The sequence below is a fragment of the Trachypithecus francoisi genome, unplaced genomic scaffold (assembly GCF_009764315.1).
Source record: "Trachypithecus francoisi isolate TF-2019V2 unplaced genomic scaffold, Tfra_2.0 Lachesis_group12, whole genome shotgun sequence".
Classification (NCBI taxonomy): Eukaryota; Metazoa; Chordata; class Mammalia; order Primates; family Cercopithecidae; genus Trachypithecus; species Trachypithecus francoisi.
The window spans coordinates 34273761-34285849 of record NW_022681457.1 but is presented as its reverse complement, the minus strand read 5'-3'; the positions used below and the strand labels follow the sequence as shown (position 1 = coordinate 34285849).

General features: G+C 36.0%; 1 long non-coding RNA gene across 1 annotated transcript in view; it reads right to left on the bottom strand.

Annotated features, from left to right (window-relative positions):
- The window catches only part of LOC117093827, a 68750-nt gene extending 56960 nt beyond the window's left edge, over positions 1 to 11790 (bottom strand). The window contains exons 1-2 of the long non-coding RNA XR_004441262.1: positions 11749 to 11790; positions 10840 to 10965 (exon numbers count right to left, since the gene is read on the bottom strand). This is a non-coding gene — a long non-coding RNA (uncharacterized LOC117093827). The remainder of the gene's footprint in view (positions 1 to 10839; positions 10966 to 11748) is intronic.
- Positions 11791 to 12089: the final 299 nt, after the last annotated feature.

Sequence of the window (12089 nt, the reverse complement as noted above, 5' to 3'; positions counted from 1 at the left end):
AAGAAAAGTTTGACCTCCCCAGTACCCAAACATTTATTTGTCTTTCATGAGTTTATTCAATTTTGATTATGTCGCAATTAACTTGAGAATTTACTAAGTCCAAGGCCTTAAAAATGAATCGAGAAAATACAAAGTAGGAGGGCAAGCTACAGAAAACTACATTTTGTTCCAAAGAAATGGAAATTCTGTTCCCAAAGAGAGGGAAGCATAGACCTGAACGCTGGTATGAAGAGATCTACTCCTTCTATGTATGTCTACTCCTTCACACCTCTGAGGGTGTGGTTGTTTAGCTGTTACCTTGAATCTGGACCAGAAGATGTATTAATATCCAAGATAATTTTGATAATTTAATATCCAAGATAATATCCAAAATTTTGAAATTTTGATAATTTTAATATAAATTTTGATTTATATTAATATCCAAGATAATTTAATAATGCTGTCACTCATTTTAACACATGCATCTATTTTTCTTTATGGAGTATTCATGTGTCTGGACACATAAAACCATTGGAATTGCAGAATCCCCAAGATGAGTCTTTAGCAAACTTGTTAGAAGGAATGTTGAGGAAAATAATATCAGATGTTATAAAGAAACTCAATGGTATTCTCTCCTCCTAGATATTCTGTATAACAATGAAAAGCAATTTGCATATGCTAGAGTCTGTTTCTTTAGTGGTGATTCACTTCAGTGGAGTTGTCATATTAACTTGGTCCTCCTCTGAGAGTCCTTCCCCTCAGCTGACAACATTAGTGTTTCCATTCTGAGTATGTCAGTTTCATCAGTTCAGTTTCAGTTTGTGGTCCCAGGTATGCATAACACCCAGGTGCCAAAAGTTGGGGAAGATTCTAGTGAAGCTTAAAAACTGCAACCCAGTGGAGACTAGAATGACTAATCTTAGTGCTACTTAATCAGAATTAGTTTTCTACAGGTGACAAATCACATTCCAGTAGACGTCAGAGGATTGGTGACTGTTTTCAAATGCCTCACAGAATTATCCTTTTCAATTCATTTCTTAAGATGTGCTTATATGCAATAAAAACATAAGTTTTACAGTTTAAAACTAAGCTAACTCCCTTATTAAATCCTTCATCTTCCATCTCCTATTGTTTGAAGAAACGACCAACAAGCATAGTACATTCATTAAAGCAGCCTCTTTTTAAAGTGTTTTGAGAATGTGTATGCCAAGAAAGATTTAGAAAAAAAAATATACGAATAGCACAACGTCTCCCACACAGGAATAAATAGGTCCGATTGTTAATTGCTGCAGAAAGTATTGATACAATGTATAAGTTCAAATGCTTATTCTAGCATTGAAGAATCTATATATATTTCCATTAGAAAACAGGGACTTTTATTGAGCCAATTCCCCCATGGCAAATCTCAAACTTGCAAACCAAGACTCTCGGCAACTAGCCGTGTGTCTTTCTTCTTCCGTCAGAGACAGGACAGGCTTCAGAAATTGTACTAGTGTTCCTTCTTCTTTGGAATTATAAGAGCTTGGCCATATTATTCCAAAAAGATAATTTTCACAAGTAACAGCAATGAAGAACATTGAAGCACGGAATGTACAAGATACTCTTTTTATCTGTCCTGAAATATTATGCATATTCTACTTCATAATAATTCTATTGGAGGGTAGAAATTGAATTTCTCAGGACATCAAATGAAGAAAAGGTGTTATAATTTGTTATCATTATTGTCTCAATTGTCTCAATTTTAAGTATAGATAATCAGAACATATTACCTCCTCAAAGAACCAACCAGGCTGTGTGTCTGGATCTTAATAATAGAAAACATATTTGCCCACAAAAATGCAGGGATGGGATGAGATATGCAGTGTTTGTGTGTGTGTGTCTGTGTGTGTGTGCACACACATTGGGTGATGGGGTCCTCTCCTATTCAGACTTCAGAAATAAATGAAAGAAAGAAGTCTACATTGTGGTAGATGCTGAGAAGACAGGAAAAATGATATTTAATTATTGTTTAACATAATTTCAAGATATTTAACAGTATCTTGAAAATTTTTTTAAAAAATGAAACCTATTTTTCATGAATGTCTCTCTTTGAGTTTTGATTCTTACACTCATTCTTTTACATAAAAACTAATTAATTAATTTAGGATCTAAAAAGAAACAAGTATTACTGTTGCTATCTCATGTTTTGTAACAAATGACTGCAAAAGAGTAGCTTATGATATAAATCATTTATTTTGCCCAATTCTAGGGAATGATTGGCTTAGCAGTTCTTGCTCTGGTTCTTGTGTAGGGTCATCCTGAAGCTTCTTCACTTGCATGTCTGGTACCTGGATTAGTAAGTTTTCAACAGGGAGCAACTAGGCCTCGTCCACCATCTTTCTCTCTATGTGGACTTTACATAAGGTGGCTTCATGGTTCCTGGACTTCTTCCATAGTAATTGATGGCTCTGAGAGACAGTGTTCAAAGGCTGACCAGGAAAACCTACATGGTCTTTGCTAACATAGTCTCAGAAACCATGCAGTGTCATTTCTCTCATTCTATTCATCTTGGTGGTCCCAAAGACTAGCCTGTAGAGGGGACACTGACTTTTGATAAGGGATGTTTACAAGAATTTACAGATATGTTTTGAAAACAACTGTGGTATTTCCCTCTAATTTCTGGCTAGAATTACTCAGAACATCTATTTAAATATAACTGTAATCTGATAGCCCAAACACAGTCCGTTAGAATTCCCAAGCACTTTAGCTTAGATTTTTTTCTTACACTACTAAAATGTAAAAAAATTCACGTCTATATTTTCACTGTTGTTAATTATGTCATGCTCTAAATTACTTTTCAGTTGAATATTGCCTATATAGGCCATATGAAACAACTAGTTAAGATTTTTTTAATTGCTTAATGTACAGACCTGGGTAATTGAGACTTTGAGACTTAATTTTTTACATTAAGATTATAGCTAACACATTTGTCTGATTCTTTTCCCAGCACTTTAATTCATTGTATTTTTCCCCAATCACTGTTAAATAGTTGTTGTCATTATCCTCGGGTTACAAATAAGAAAACTGAGGCCCAGAAAGGGTAAATGCCTGTCAAAGATCACACACTTAGTAAATGGAGGAGCTGAGATTCAAAACCAAGCAGAGGGCTCTAGTGACCATAATTGTCACCTCATCGTCAGTAAAATCAGCTCCTTTATAGGCCAGAATGCAACTCATTCTCAACTATAAAGTAACATGAAAATTAAATATATTCCTATGATAATGAAAAGTAATAGCTTAGACCTGGGGATTTCTACGAGATCTCCAGGTGTCACAGATACCTGTTCACTTTGTTCAGGATTATTTAGCTTGTGCTACAGACAGATGGCAGGCCTCTCTGTGAATCCCTTTATGTATGTATGTATAAATGTATGTATCTGTCTGTCTATCCATGTAGAGATTGAGCTCTCCAAGAAGAAGACTCTGAGATAGAGATTAGGGTATAGAAAGTTTATTAGGGCCGGGGGCAGCGGCTCACGCCTTTAATCCCAGCAATTTGGGAGGCCGAGGTGGGAGGATCACTTGAGGTCAGGAGTTCAAGATCAGCATGGCCAATATGGTGAAACACCATCTCTACTAAAAACACAAAAATTAGCTGGGTGTAGTGGCACACGCCTGTAATCCCAGCTACTCGGGAGTCTGAGGCAGGAGAATCACTTTTACTCGGGAGACTTGAGGTTGCAGTGAGCTGACGTGCCACTGCACTCCAGCCTGGGCAACAATAGTGAAACTCCGTCTCAAAAAAAGAGAGAGAGTTTATTAGGAAGTACTGTAAGGATCTACAACTATAGGGCAATACAAAAGCAGGATTGATCAACAGAAGAAGGTGTATTCTGCGACAGTCATAGCAAAAATGCCAACTAACTCCAGAGGAAACTCTGAAGCTAGGATGCTGCTTTACTATACTGGGTTATGGCAAAGGCACCAGGTTTTATAACCCTGTATCAACTAGCTATTAGATGTAGGTTACCCTCAAAGAGAAGGCAGGGCCTTAGGCAAGGCAACTTTTTTCAGCTAAGGGCACTGACAGGACAGGACAGGTATGATAGTCTTCGTATGTCAGTCACACTCCCAGTAGCTGATAGAAGAGGCTCTCCAGTGCTGAAAGGGAGACACACATGCATGTACACACACAGTATATGTATATTTAGTTGTAAATTGCAGATATGTGCTTCTTTGATTTGCAATTTAAATATTTCTAAAGTTAATTTTTGTTTATTTTTAAAATAAGAAATACGTATAGAAGTCCAAATACATTTAATTGCATCTCATTATTTTCTTGTTCTCCCCATTTTTGAAATGTTTCCAGGTAAAAATAATTATTTTCACACAGTTTATTCTCTATTTATTTGCACATGCTTCTCTTTGATATAAAGAGATTTTGGTTTACAAAGATATTCAAGAATTTCAGGAATTTTCTAAAAACATAAATGAAGAAAATCAAGACACAGGGAACCAAAAAAATTAAAAAGGGATGAAAACAGTGGCAAAGCTAATATATTCATATTTTTAAAAGGCTATGAGATGCTGTACACCTTCTAGATATGAGGTGCAAATTTAGTGCTGGGCTTCTGAGCAATGGTAATAAAAGAAAATAAGATCCATTACAGGGGCCAATGTCTATGAAATTAAAAATATACCCAATGCTCATGGGAATTATACATTTTCCTGGTACTGATACTTTAGAGAAATTTAACCTTTGGCTCTTCATACAGTTTTCTTTTTTCAACAAAAATTGATGCTTATATAAAAAGCCCTATACATAATCAAGTAGAGACTTGAATACCTTCAAATTATTGAATATAACTAGAAGGACTACATAGCATAATGAGGGCAGTAGCAATCACTGCAGGCTGAAATAATAAAGAGAGAATTCATGTAGGAGGTAGCATTTAAACTAAGCCTTGAAGCATGATTTAGAGAGGTGACAGGCAGTTATTGTTTAGGAAGATATTCCAGCCAAAGAAGCTAACATGCATAAATGTATGAAAATAAAAGAGAAAAGGCAAATCATATTCATAAAATTAATTACATTATATGCCATTTCTTGATATCTTGGATGCAGCAACTTAAGATTAGTGAGAACTTAAAATGAATATTAAAACATTAGCAAAATAAATCAGTTGAAAACATTGTTTAGGCATAGAATTAGTATGACTAAACTATTTTTATTTTCATTAAGTTATGTCCAAGCCAAAATGCAGTATTTCAAAATGTAGCAGAAAAACAATTTTAACTTTGATATTATGAAGACAGTGCTCTTTTTAAAATTTGCACCATAAATTGGAAAGGAAGATTAACCATTACATGGTGGCATCATCTAGGCAGTATGGCTTTACAGTTGCAGAGAACTGGATCACCCATTTACGGAATAGAAACTTTTCCTGATAAAAATATTTTTTAATTATAATTCAGATTGAAAACTGATTCATACATGTTTTGTTCAGTTTTACTACAGAGGATTTTTTTTCCTTTTTTTGTGCGTAATCTTCCATTGATTACTTCAATTTTATTGAAATTTATTTTTAAAAATATCTAATGATTGTCTTTAAAAAATCTGTATTGGTTGATCAAAATAACTGTTAGGAACAAAATAAAGTTACTTCTATTTGTATTGGACATTTTAATAATGATGCAAAATAATATTATTGAAATATATCTACTGTATAAAACATTTCTCCTATAGAAATAATGTAGTTATAAGAAGTTCAAAAATTAAGTTATTGGAATTTTACTCTACAACTGCTAGATAGATTATAATTTGAAAAATAATAGCATGGAAATTGTAATAAAATATGTTTCCACCCCACAAATACTGAAGTAAGATGTTATGACTTTGGGGCAGATATTGACTAGCAAAGTGACATTTGTATATATAAATAGTAACTTGCACGTAGAATCCAGTATTTAGTGCCCTGCAGGAATGAACATGCACAGTTAATGGAATTCCTTTCAACAATGTTAATTACAGAAAACGTTTACATTGTCCTGCAATTAAGTAGTATGTCATGAAATATACAGATGTTTTTCTTTTTTGATCTTGAGTATAATGTGGATTACTCTGCAGCCAATTTGAACTCCGTACTACTTCTAAAACAAATAACTGTTCCCATAAATCTAATTCTAAATCCTTTAAGAACTAAAATACATATCTTTAGAGTAGATTTCTTGTAGATAAGATATTTCCCACTGCAAATGCCAGTAAACCTTCCTAAAAATTATATTAATACATTGTTCTCAGTAAAACAGTCTGTCATAGAAGCCACTAAAATCTTTTTTTTTATGCAGTCACTCACTATGATTTTCCCTGCTTGCATTCACTTTACCTCTCAACTATTCTTGTTCAAGCACTCTTTTCCCCTGCAATTATATTAAAACCCAGGTTCTAGACAAATGGTCCTCCTTGCCAACATAACCCTCTGAAATCACAGTCCTTATCGTTTTTGTCACAGCTCCTCACAAAAGGAGGAATACGTGCCTGGAATTGTGCTAAATACAATTCTCTTCTTGTTACAGTTTAAGATAGTCCAGAATAAACGTTCTGATTTCTAATATTATAGCCTTATAAATATTATTGTTAATTATATTGGATGAACACACGAAAGTGTCCATTGAATTATCAGGTGAATATTCAGTGTTCCTTTATTTATGAAGTTAAATATTTGCTTATAGTAAACTATGATTAGTGTAAAACATAAAATTTTTATTACCTTTATTACAAAGTTCAGTGGATTTTACTCTATAAATGGACATTTTTTCCAAAAACAGTAATATAACAATATACGGTATATTAAATCCATAATGCTTACGTTTTAAAAAGTCATGCCCTCTTCTGAAAACAGAAAGTTTATGTTCCCTCTATTTGTATTTTTAAAATATGCTATTTTGCTTTCCTAATATAAATCATATTCTAGCATATGCATACCTCCTCATCATCAGCCCCTCTTATGTTCTAAGTCCCTCAGTCAAGTATGGACTGCAGAATAAATCAAAAATTGTATGTGCATCTTTCTTCCATATTCCATTTTATAATGTACAAACCACCTGTAAACATGTTATTTCATTTGTTCTGAAGCAATAATCTATGTCCCCAAGGAATTAAGTGGCACTTGCCTAAAGTGACAAAAGGCAAATAGTGAGGTCAGAATTCCAATTCCTGAAGTTATTCACTTTCCATCATACCTTTTATGTTTAATGTTTGCAAAGGCTTTCTGGCTCTCTCAGTGCAGTATGCAAAACATCTATCATACTGTGGCACCAACAAATACCTCTGGTTTCTTCTCTTTTTTAGTTTAAAGTTCAGGAATGCAGGGTTTTTAAGAATTTCAGTGGAAGTTGTCTATAATCATGCATTATGCCAGTAATGTGTTTGTGAGTAGATTAAATATGCAAAACATAATTAGATATTTTTGTAGGTTTTCCCATCTAGTCAGATAATGTAATTTATAAAGTATTCCCTGTGTTTATTTGTTGATTTTTTTTAAAATCCCCATATTCTCAAATTTATATTGTACATTTTACCAGCCTACAAAGTCATTTAATTTAACCTAAACATTTACCTTTTCAGATAATAATGCAACACACAATGGTATCAGCATCTACATTTGAATATCAGATCTCAGTTTACTGTTAAAACCCAGCATCACTTAAGTCATGTAACACTGAAAAGTTCACAGAATTGAGCCACTAGCCAGATATGATAATTGCTATTCCTTTACTATGCTACTTTACAATAGGATCTTTATCCAGGTAGCTAATTTGGTTACACCAACAACTACAATAAGTTTTTTCAATGTAGTATAGTGATAATGGTAAGCTCAAACTTAAGGTAACAGAATCTTCAAATATTGCCTCTCCAGATGTTTATATTGACATTATTTTTTTTCACAAGAAAATACATATATTGAAGAAAACAACTTTAAAGAGCAGTATTTCATTTTCATAACTCTTACAATATTAACAGGTCAGGTTTTGAGAGTTGCTGCAGGCTGCTTTAACTATTGTCAAACTCTTTGACATTAACGTATATTGTTTTACGTTATTTGGCATGTAAGGATAATGGCTTCAAATGCATTTCTACTTCTTAGTGAAAACATACACAGTTCTCTGCTATTTCGAAATTAAAATGTTAGGAATAATTGTATTTTTTACCATGATGGCTGTTTTACTAAATTTTTCACAATTCACTACATTCTCACGCTGATCTAATTTCTTACAGAAAATAATTTTGTAGTTATCACATGAGTATCGCATGAGCCTTTGACCAAACAAGGAAGAATACTCTCAATTATGCTATTTCAACATTTCCTCAATATTTTACCAGCACATTTTAATGTATATTCAGTTAAAAGAATCAGAGCAAGCTCATTTCCTGGTATATAATTCTCATACACAAAGGTATACATTGGTTAAAGGCATTAAGAAATATATTGGCTAGATTCTCCAGCCCCTCTGATAATTGGTAAATTAAGGAGAATATATGTGTGATGCCCAAATGCAGAAGTCAGCTAAGAAAATCTAAAGAGGAGCTTGTATTTCTAAAGATTATACATGGTCTTTACTTGCCCTTGTGGCCTACATCAGTAAATTTGCACATAATCTTGTTTCCTAGTGGCTGCCCCCACAGCAAAGAAAAAAATCACACAGGGTAAGTTTCCCCCAGAGACACATAGAAGCCAATAATCCTGCTAACATTTGCTCCTGTATAAAAGGCCAAGCCTGCACTCTAGTCAGGTAGCTACCTAATATTTCCCTGCTGTATTTCCACAATGAGGAAACAGGATACATGTTTCCACTCACAGGACTGGAGGAAGCAGTTGTAAGAAATGTGTTATCCAAATGGAGAAGAAAAGCAGTATTATAGTCCATCATTATGATAAGATATTCTAGTAAAATCAAACTACTCTCTATAAATATGCAAGAAAAAAAGGCAGTCTTTGTATAATAAGAGGTAGGGTGGAAATTTTCCTTTTGCCTAAATCATGAAAACTGCATCAAAGAGATGCAAAGTACCTGCTTTCTAATAAAACACTGAAACAGTGGAGACTTAGGGAGGTGTCAATGCTGCAGTTTAAGCCCAAGACCATCAGGCTAAAGATACAGGAAAATTCAGTGTTTCGGTTCAAATCTGAAGGTCATCTGTTGCAGTATTCCCTCTTGCTGAATGCTAGTCTTTTGTTCTGTTCAGGCCTTCAACTGATTGGATGAGGCTCACCTACATTATAGAAATAATCTGCTTTACTCAAATTCGACTAATTTAAATGTTAGTCTCACTCGAACACACCCTCACAGAAACATTCAGAATAATATCTGATCATCTATCTGGGAGTCACGACCCAGCCAAATTGACATATAAAATTAATAATCACAATATCTAACCATGATGTGACTCCTGGCAGCTTTTTCTCATTTAAATATCAAGTGGAGGAGGCAGTGACATCGATGATGATGACTTGATATGAATGTCTGAATTTTCTGTCAGTCACAGGAAACTAGAAGTAGTTCTATGTGAGCCCCTTTGCGGGCACCGCCATGTGAAGTTGTCCTGCTAGGTAAAACACACTGCCACAGGCAGAGGGCTAGACTGCCAAGGATGCCTGAGTCAGCTTTCCGAAATCAGGGAGCTATATATACAGTGAGGAGAACAGCAGCTCCAGGAGAACTTACTCATGTGCCCAGTTCATTAGAACACTTACCACACAGAGGATATCTGTGGTGGCCAAAAAAGCTGTTGCAATTAACCAACAAAGAAATCTACAAAACTGGTTAATGAAGAGGCATTTGTAATTTTTCTTCTCCTATCAATATGCCCTAGCACACCCTGCATGACACCAAATTTACAGAAAACAAATAGAGGAGGTGTCTCAACGACAGACATGTCTCTTTCCTTCTTTCTTTCACCTATGACTGTGGAGGGATGAGGAAAAATAATTTCAGATAGCAAAGGAAGGATAAAAACTTTGAACTGAAGATGGGGTTGAAATTTAAAACCACATCTCGATTTGTTCTAATTGAAAGTGATAGCAAGTTTTAAAATCTGCTGAATATATTTTCAGGGTTAATAAAATGTATTGCAGGATATGGCTAAAAGAATGACTAGAGTAGAACATAATATCATGTTTATACCTTACTAATTTGGACCCATTAATAAACATATGTACCTATAGGTAGAGAGGCAGTGCTATGTTAGCTACCTGTGATAGCCAAAGCCCCCCACCCCAGCAGCCATTTCATCCCTCTTATTCTGGAGACAGCAATCTGTTTATCTGGAGAATTTCTCTAATCCAAATGATCCTTCCGAAACTATCAATCATAGTGTCCCTCATCTCAGCCACACACCCGAGCATTTGGCCTAGGTTATGTCAATCATAGTTCCACTGGATTATACATAGCAAACGGCAGAGAGGGAGATATATGACCTGAGCCTGAGCTACTAGAATCCTACCTTGAACTTTTACAAATAAGTTTTGAAGGGTGTATCAGGGTCTACTCAAAAGAAAGAAACTGTGCCAGTTATTGAACAGGATTATTTTATATACAAATATTGTTAACAAAGTAACTGAAAGGATCAAAAGAGAGCTGTAAGGTATTATGGAGGTAGCAACTGTAGAAAGTAGCTACCATCCTTATAGCTAAAGGAACAAAGGGAAGAGGCTAGAAATAATTAAAATGTAGAAACTTAGGGGATGGGTCCCAAGAGTTGAAACATGGACTACAGACAGTCCTCTACTTGCCTTGGATTTTCTTACAACTTTTCAACTTTACTATGGGTTTATTGAGCTATTAAAATGCATTTTTGACTTAACGATATTTTCAACTTACCATGTGTTTATAAGGATACAACCTCATTGTATGCTGAGAAGCATCTGTAGTGAAGAAGAGGAGCTGCTTTGCTGGTGTTGGTATCTCTGAGTTTGGAGGAGCAGTCTTTGGGTCTGGGACCCAGACCTGTAAAGCGCAGACACAGGCAGGTGGTGTTGGTATCTCTGAGAGGCAAGTAATGAGGCTCAATATGTGAGTGTGGAGGAAACTGTAAACTGAATTCAGCTGCTGCTGTGGGAAAGCCCAGCTACTGCTGGGAACTGTTGTTGGGGTAATGCCCATAGGAACAGGAAGCAGTCTAGAAGTACACAGGGAACAAACAGAAAAGAGCAAGTCTTCCTTCTTCCTTTTCCAGCCTTGCTCTCTCCCTCTAGTGCCCAGGATTGGCAGAGCTTCACAGGGAGCCAGCTGAGAAAGCAAAAACGTAGCTTGCAGAATCTCAGCACCAGAATTGCAAAGCTGAATGAAGAAGGGTGGGTTCAAGCTGCTGAGAGACAAGAACTATAGAACTGGTGTGGAGACATATGCTTCCTTTTAGATTATGAGATGAGATGAATCTATGTATTAAGAAAAAGCTATTTCTTAGCATGTCTCAATTAGTCATATCAAGAGAGGGGCACGCTCATACCAGCCACTTAGTGCCAGAGGCTCTTGTTGATCAGTAATCTCCTATTTTTAATATAATCGACTAGATGTGTGTGACTCTGTTTCCTTATAAATATGTAGAGTGGGGCCGGGTGCAGTGGCTCATGCCTGTAATCCTAGCACTTTGGGAGGCCGAGGCGGGTGGACTGCCTGAGCTTAGGAATTTGAGACCAGCCTGGGCAATATGGTGAAACCCCGTCTCTACTAAAAATACAAAAAATTAGCCAAGTGTGGCAGCATGTGTCTGTAATCCCAATTACTCACGAGGCTGAGACAGGAGAATTGCTTGAACCTGGGAGGCGAAAGTTGCAGTGAGCGGAGACCATGCCATTGCACTCCGGCCTGGACAACAAAGCAGGACTCCGCTTTAAAAAAAAAATATATAGGCCGGGCGCGGTGGCTCAAGCCTGTAATCCCAGCACTTTGGGAGGCCGAGACGGGCGGATCACGAGGTCAGGAGATCGAGACCATCTGGCTAACACGGTGAAACCCCGTCTCTACTAAAAAAAATACAAAAAATTAGCCGGGCGAGATGGCGGGCGCCTGTAGTCCCAGCTACTCGGGAGGCTGAGGCGAGAGAATGGCGTAAACCCGGGAGGCGGAGC